Source organism: Bos indicus, chromosome 12 (genome assembly GCF_029378745.1).
Source record: "Bos indicus isolate NIAB-ARS_2022 breed Sahiwal x Tharparkar chromosome 12, NIAB-ARS_B.indTharparkar_mat_pri_1.0, whole genome shotgun sequence".
In the NCBI taxonomy this organism is placed as follows: domain Eukaryota; kingdom Metazoa; phylum Chordata; class Mammalia; order Artiodactyla; family Bovidae; genus Bos; species Bos indicus.
In genome coordinates, this window is record NC_091771.1 from 38,378,042 (window position 1) to 38,386,082 (window position 8,041).

The following is an 8,041-nucleotide window of genomic DNA, read 5'->3' on the forward strand; positions in this document are numbered from 1 at the left end:
GATTCTTTACCAGCTGAGCCACAAAGGAAGGCCAGGAATACTTGAGTGGGTAGCCTATCCCTTCTCCAGTGGATCTTCCCAACCCAGCAATGGAAATGGGGTCTCCTGCATTGCAGGTGGATTCTTTACCAACTGAGCTGTCAGGAAAGCCAGTATATTGACATTAACATTTCACAGTAATTGAAACCATTGAGAAATGGAGTATTTCCTGCCATTCCAGTAAACAAGTATGTCACAGCCATCAGTGATCCTGTGTCTTAAAATGTGAATTTCTGAGCCCACAGGATGCCCAGTAGGGAGAATGATATCTGCTATCCAGCAACCATTAAGTTGCAGCCACTCCCTATTTAGCTTGGAAGGATGTGAAAAATGCAGGATAGCTTGAGATATGTAAGAAAGGAATGATTACATTGAACTTAGACTCCTGCATCTTGCCATACATAGAAAGTGCTAAATTCTTTAACTTGAGGTATCTGGTTTTCCTTTGGTTGCTGTTGATGTGTTTCAGTCACTGAGTTGTGCCTGACTCTTTGCAACTCCATGGACTGTAGCACACCAGGCTTCTCTGTCCCTCATCAACTCCTGGAGCTTGCTCAAACGCATGTCCACTGAGTCAGTGATGTCATCCAACAGTCTGCTCCTCTGTCACTCCCTTCTCCTCCTGCTTTCAATCTTTTCTAGAATCAGGGTCTTTTCCAATTAATCAGGTCTTTGCATCAGGTGGCCAAACTATTGGAGCTTCAGTTTCAGCTTCAGCATCAGTCCTTGAAATGAATATTCAGGGTTGATTTCCTTTAGGATTGATTGTTTGATCTCCTTGTTGTTCAAGGGACTCTCAAGAGTCTTCTCCAGCACCACTATTTTAAAGTATCAATTCTTAGGTGCTCAGCTTTCTTCCCTTGTGGCTCATCTAGCAAATAATCTGCTTGCAATGTGGGAGGCCTGGGTTTGATCCTGGGTTGGGAAGATTCCCTGGAGAAGGAAAAGGCTACCCACTCCAGTATTCTGGCATGGAGAATTCCATGAACTGTACAGTCCATAGGGTCACAAAGAGTTGAACATGACTGAGTGACTTTCACTCACTCACTCACTCAGCCTTCTTTATGGTTCAACTCTCACATTCACACATGACTACTGAAAAATCGTAGCTTTGACTAGATGGACTTTTGTTGGCAAAGTGATGTCTCTGCTTTTTAATACACTGTCTAGTTTTGTCCTATATTTTCTTCCTAGGAACAAGTGTCTGTAAATTTTGTGGCTAGAGTCACCATACATATTGATTTTGGAGCCCAAGAAAATAAAATCTGTCACTTTTCCCCCAAATGATTGCCATGAAGTGATGGGACCAGATGTCATGATCTTCATATTTTGAATGTTGAGTTTTAAGCCAGTCTTTTCACTCTCCTCTTTCACCTTAATCAGGAGTCTATTTAGTTTCTCTTCACTTTCTGCCATTAAGTGGTATCATCTGCATATCTGAGGTTGTTGATATTTCTCCCAGCAATGTTGATTCCAGTTTGTGAGTCATCCAACTTGACATTTCACATGATATACTCTGCATATAAGTTAAATAAGCAGGATTATAATATACAGCCTTGTTCCACATCTGTTTCTAACTATTGCTTCTTGTCCTGCATAGAGGTTTCATTAATTAACAATAATCTTTTGATGTTTAGACTACTTGTGGTTGCAGTCCTCTATATAATCTGACTCTTCCCCATGCCTCCTTGGAGAAGTTATCTCAGGGGTACTTAAAATGCTATCTCTTGGACTTAAAGTCCTAAAAATTCCCACCAAATAAAAACATAACTTTCTGTTTTTAAGTCAACATTTTTGGTGACCATGAAGGGACCCAGAGTAGACTCCTCCCCTCTCTCTGAACTCTATGAAGATCCAGAGCCTTGGTACCAGCAGAGGCCTCTTATGCCCATACATCACCTTAGGGAGTCCAGAAGGATTTGAGTGAGTCTCTCCTAGTTCTCAGATCCCCTGTATTGGTTGATGATCCTGAGTTTTATTCATTAGGGGAATCAGTTATCCTTGAATTTTTTTTTTTTTTTTTTTTGAGAAATAGTATCTGGATTTCTCAGTATAGACAGTGGGTGGGATATCCTCAGTTGAAGGACTGGGAAGTTCTGCTCAGTTAGGAGCTGACCAGATGTTCCTCAGGGTTAAGGCACTGGGAAGATTCAGTTTGGATACTTAGTGGTTAGCCTTAGTTTAGAAGCTGGGAAGACTTGCCCAGTTAAACACTGAGCAAGTTGGGACTGAGTTATCTGGGGGAAGACTGGCCTGTCATTTTTCCTTGAGTTGGCTACCTTAATAGAGTTTGTCAAAATAAAACTGAAATCTTATGAGACCTTCTGATCTCTGAAGAAGGGATTCTCTCCTCCTGACTGGAAATGGTGTCTCAGGTGTCTGAGAGACTTGGTAGAGGCAAGCCCTCACATGGTTCGCTTGTTCCTATAGGGAAACTCACTCATGTAATTAACAAACTACTCAACCAGAAAAGTACATAAGGACTGACCATGGAAGTCTTATACTCCACTGGGAGACCCAAGGCATGTAATATGGGGCTAAAACAACCCTGGGGCAAAACCAGAGAAGTTAAGCTCTCAAGCAGCACACACTGGCCCACCACACTGTTGTCACTAGGAATTTTATCTCCACAAACTGATTTCAGATGGGAAATCAAGGTGTCTAAATAAAAGAAAAAGGAACAAGAAATTGGAAATACCCCAGCTAAATAAATGTACATCCAAAACTTACAACTATTTACTCAATTGGAAATTAAAGGAACTCTCACCCTAAATCTTAAGTGGACTCTTTTATTGCCTGTGTAGTTAAGGCTAAAATCCAATAAAACCTTAAACAAATGCCTTCTAGGGGGAAACTTCCATTTCTCGGTGTCTTTGAGATGAAAATGTTCTAACTGCATATATATGGAATTTAGAAAGATGGTAACAATAACCCGGTGTACAAGACAGCAAAAGAGACACTGATGTATAGAACAGTCTTATGGACTCTGTGGGAGAGGGAGAGGGTGGGAAGATTTGGGAGAGTGGCATTGAAACATGTAAAATATCATATAGGAAACGAGTTGCCAGTCCAGGTTCGATGCACGATGCTGGATGCTTGGGGCTGGTGCACTGGGATGGCCCAGAGGGATGGTATGGGGAGGGAGGAGGGAGGAGGGTTCGGGATGGGGAACACATGTATACCTGTGGCGGATTCATTTTGATATTTGGCAAAACTAATACAATTATGTAAAGTTTAAAAATAAATAAAATTAGAAAAAAAAAAAAAAAAGAAAATGTTCTAACTGATCTTCCCAGGACATTTTGTATTTGTGTGTTTTGTTTGTTTATGTTTTTGAAAACTTGGCTTTTGTCATACTATTTTTGAGAGTAAATTCTCTGGATTTAGGTTACATCCTCCCCCACTCTCTTATGGAGCAATCTTTTGTGTCTTAATGGTTTAAATCACTATTGATGTATGTTTTATTGATAACCAAATGATAAATCCTTTAAAACTGGAGAAACTAATTAGTGAATCTAGAGTGCTCACATTATAAACAGCTGTATTTCAAAAACAAAACAAACAAACAAACAAACAAACAAAACCTTCTGTTGTTTAAGAGGAGTAAAAAAAAAAAACTAGTCTGGAAAACTTCCTTTGTGGTCTTTGCTTCCCCTCAATTGATCTTGACAATGTCAGTGTTAGTCGCTCAGTCATGCCTGACTCTGTGCTACTCCATGGACTGTAACCCACCAGATTCCTTGTCCATGGGATTCTCCAGGCAAGTATACTGAGATGGGTTGCCATTTCCTTCCCCAGAGGATCTTTCCAACTGCCAGGGATCAAAGCTATGTCTCTTATGTCTCCAGCATTGATAGGTGGGTTCATTACCACTAGTGACACCTGCAAAGCCCCTCAATGTGTCTTACAGATGTCAATAAGAGCATTTACTGTTGCTCAGTTGCTAAGTCTGGTGTAACTGTATGTGACCCCATGAACTGCAGCACTTCAGGCTTCCCTATCCTTCACTTTCCCCCTGAGTTTGCTCAAACTCATGTCTACTGAGTCAGTGATGCCACCCAACCATCTTGTCCTCTGTTGCTTCCTTCTCCTCTTGCCCTCAATTTTTCCCAGCATCAGGGTCTTTTACAATCAGTCAGCTCTTCCTATTAGGTCCCCAAAGTACTGGAATTTCAGCATCAGTACTTCCAATGAATATTCAGAACTGATTTCCTTTAGGATTGATTGCTTTGATCTCCTTGCTATCCAAGGGATTCTCTTTGAAAGCATCAATTCTTAGACAATAAGCTTTCTTTATGGCTCAACTCTCACATCCATACATGCCTACTAGAAAAAAACAGCTTTGACTATATAGACCTTTGTTGACAAAGTGATGTCTCTGTTTTTTTAATACACTGTCTAGGTTTATCATAGTTATTCTTACAAGGAGCAAGCATCTTTTAATTTTGTGACTGCAGTCACCATCCACATTGATTTTGGAGCCCGAGAAAATGAAATCTGACACTGTTTCCACATTTCCACCATCTATTTGCTATGATGTGATAGGACTGGACACTATGATCTTCATTTTTTGAATGTTAAGAGCATTAGAATAATTATAATGTCAATAGGAAAAAACTTGCAAGGTAAGTCTGGCTATAATTTCCAACAAGGTAGAACTTTCTTAAAAGGAGTTATCTCAAATGAATAAAGAAATCTTTGGATGGCTATCTATAATGGAATAAATAAAATGGACATTTATGTGATTAAAACAAAATTTGATATTACTACACTACTTCAGGTTAAATAGGCCAAAAGGGAACAGCTACTGGTACCCTGTGTTAAAAGCCAAGCAAGTCTTTCAATTTACCCCAATTTTAAAATATATGTTTAAAGGGGCTAGAAAAGTTTACACTGAGATATCTGGCAAGCAATGATTTGGTATAACAGTTAGGCCAAAGGGCCTGGCCTCCTTGGCTCAATGCCATTCTTGGGATCCCAGAGCTTTTTATTTAAAAGTAGATAAAATGGACAGGGAACAGCAACAGAAACAACATCAAAAATTTTCTAAAGCTCCTCCTCTAAGAAAAAAGCATGTTGCTGCTACTGCTAAGTCACTTCAGTCGTGTCCAACTCTGTGCAACCCCATAGATGGCAGCCCACCAGGCTCTGCCATCCTTGGGATTCTCCAGGCAAGAACACTGGAGTGGGTTGCCATTTCCTTCTCCGATGCATGAAAGTGAAAAGTGAAAGGGAAGTCACTCAGTTGTGTCTGACTCTTCATGACCCCATGGACTGAAGCCTACCAGGCTCCTCTGGCCATGGGATTTTCCAGGCAAGAGTACTGGAGTGGGTTGCCATTGCCTTCTCCAAAAGCATGTTGATCAGATCCTAAAGAAAGCTAAAGTTAAAGGTATAAAAATCAATAGAATTTAGATGAAAGTATACAAAATTGGTATATTTAAATGCACTTCTATAAGATAATTGCATCTCTTGTTTAATTATATTGTAGGATAGACATGTTTCATTGGGGAATAATTCCCCAGTGTGCTATCATAAGACAAGGCATATAGATTGCCACGAAGAGAATATTAACTGAACACACTAAACAGTAGAGTTATCTGGGCTATATAAAGTAAATAAAAACTAAAAACTATGTTCTCTGTCTCTCTGTGACTGGCTGAGGAAGCACTGTAGCACAGGGATGGTAGCCTTGCAGGGCTACTACAGCACTAGGGTGTCAGTTGGTCCTGCCCAGAACACTTCAGTTCTTCCCTAGAAAGATATATTTAATAACTGATTGGTGTGTCCCCTGAATACAAGAAAATGGAAAATGAACAGAGGAAACCTTTACCAAAACCAGTGTCAAATTTGGTAAATGCCCTGCTGAAGATATGGAAGAGGAACAAGCTTTTAAAAGATTTAGAAATACTGATGAGATGGTTGAATTATGCATTCCGCTTCAAAGCAAGAATGCTGGGGCAGTGATAGGAAAAGGAGGCAAGAATATTAAGGCTCTCCATACAGACTACAATTGCCAGTGTTTCAGTCCCAGACAGCAGTGACTCCCAGCGCATATTGAGCATCAGTGCTGATATTGAAATGATTGGAGATTTTCTGAAGAAAATCATCCCTACCTTGGAAGACGGCCTGCAGTTGCCATCACCCACCACAACCAGCCAGCTCCCACTTGAATCTGATGTTGTGGAATGCTTACATTGCCAACACTATAAAGGAAGCGACTTTGACTGTGATATGAGACTATTGATTCATCAGAGCACAGCAGGAGGAATTATTGGAGTCAAAGGTGCTAAAATCAAAGAACTTTGAGAGAACACTCAGACAACAGTCAAGCTTTTCCAGGAATGTTGTCCTCAATCTACTGACACAGTCGTTCTTATTGGGGGGAAACCTGATAGGTTTGGAGAGTTCATAAAGATCATCCTTGATCTTATATCTGAGTCTCCCACTAAAGGACACGCTCAACCTCATGATCCCAATTTTTATGATGAAATCTATAATTATGGTGGTTTTACAATGATGTTTGATGACCACCATGGACGTCCTGTGGGAATCCCCATTCAGGGAAGAGGTGGCTTTGACGGAATGCTACCTGGTCTGGGTGGGGGGTCCCATGCCTCCTTCCAGAAGAGATTATGATGATATGAGACCTTGCCAAGGACCTCTTTCACCCCCTCCTGGACGAGTTGGCCGGGGTGGAAGTAGAGTTCGGAATTTTCCTCTTCCACCACCACCACCACCTAAAGGAGGAGATTTAATGGCCTATTATAGAAGAGGAAGACCTGGACACCGTTTCCATGGCATGATTGGTTTCAGTGCTGATGAAACCTGGGACTCTGCAATAGACACATGGAGCCTCTCAGAGTGGCAGATGGCTTCTGAACCACAGGGTGGCTCTGGATATGATTATTCCTATGCAGGGGGTCATGCCTCATATGGTGATCTTGGTGGACCTATTATTACAACACAAATAACTATTCCCAAAAATTTGGCTGGATCTTATGGGCAAAGGTGGTAAGTGGATTAAACAAATCAGTCATGAGTCAAAAGCTTCCATCATAATTGAGGAGCCTTTAGAAGGATCCAAAGATCAGATCATTACCATTACAGGAATATAGGAGCAGATATAAAATGTACAGTATTTGCTGCAAATCAGTGTGAAGCAGTATTCTGGAAAGTTTTTCTAAGACTAGTGAAGAACTGATGGAGAGGGAAATGGCAACCCACTCCAGTACTCTTACCTAGAGAATCCTATGGACAGAGGAGCCTTGGTGGGCTGCCGTCTATGGGGTCACACAGAGTCAGACAGACTGAAGCAACTTAGCAGCAGCAGCAGCAGCAGCAGCAGTGAAGAACTGAAGGAGTCCTGCATCTTTTTTTGTTGTTTGCTTGATCTGCTTCTGTTTAAAAAGCCAACATTCCTCTGCTTCATAGGTATTCTGCATTTGAGATGTAGTAAAACCTTTGCTATTCACCAGATGTAATGTTTTAGTTCCTTACAAACAGGGTTGGGGGTGGGGGAGGGTGTCCTAAAACTAACTTTGAAATTTTGAAACAGCAGCAGAGTGCAGTGAATTTTAATTTTTGTTCATTGTTGGTGGTTTAAAGAGGTCCCCACCCCAGCCCATGTAATTATTGTGAACATTTTGCTTTGTGGTCACTGTAACGTTTGGGGTGGTGGGACAGGGAGAAAAAGTAACAGTAATCCATATGTCTCTGGCTTCTATTCAGAGCAGTGTGCAGAATGTAATGCTCTTTTGTAAGAAACATTTTCTGATTTTTAAAATAAATTTAGTGAACCTATTTTTGGTGGTCATTTTTTTTAAGATGGTCATTTTTCAAATGGCTGAATTCCCCCCAACCTACCCCCAAATGTAACACTAAGTTTAATTATCAGTTCTCTGTTGGATATAAATAAATGGCATCTCTTCTTGGACTTAGGCAAAATATCTTGACATACTCAGTTCTGGTGATTCTTAACAATTAGAAAGCCCATTGCTTG

At 40.7% G+C, this 8,041-nt stretch overlaps 1 pseudogene; it reads left to right on the forward strand.

The window, feature by feature from the left end:
• The first annotated feature begins 4,639 nt into the window (after positions 1-4,639).
• On the forward strand, positions 4,640-7,226 carry LOC109567058 (heterogeneous nuclear ribonucleoprotein K pseudogene; annotated as a pseudogene).
• The last annotated feature ends 815 nt before the right edge of the window (positions 7,227-8,041 follow it).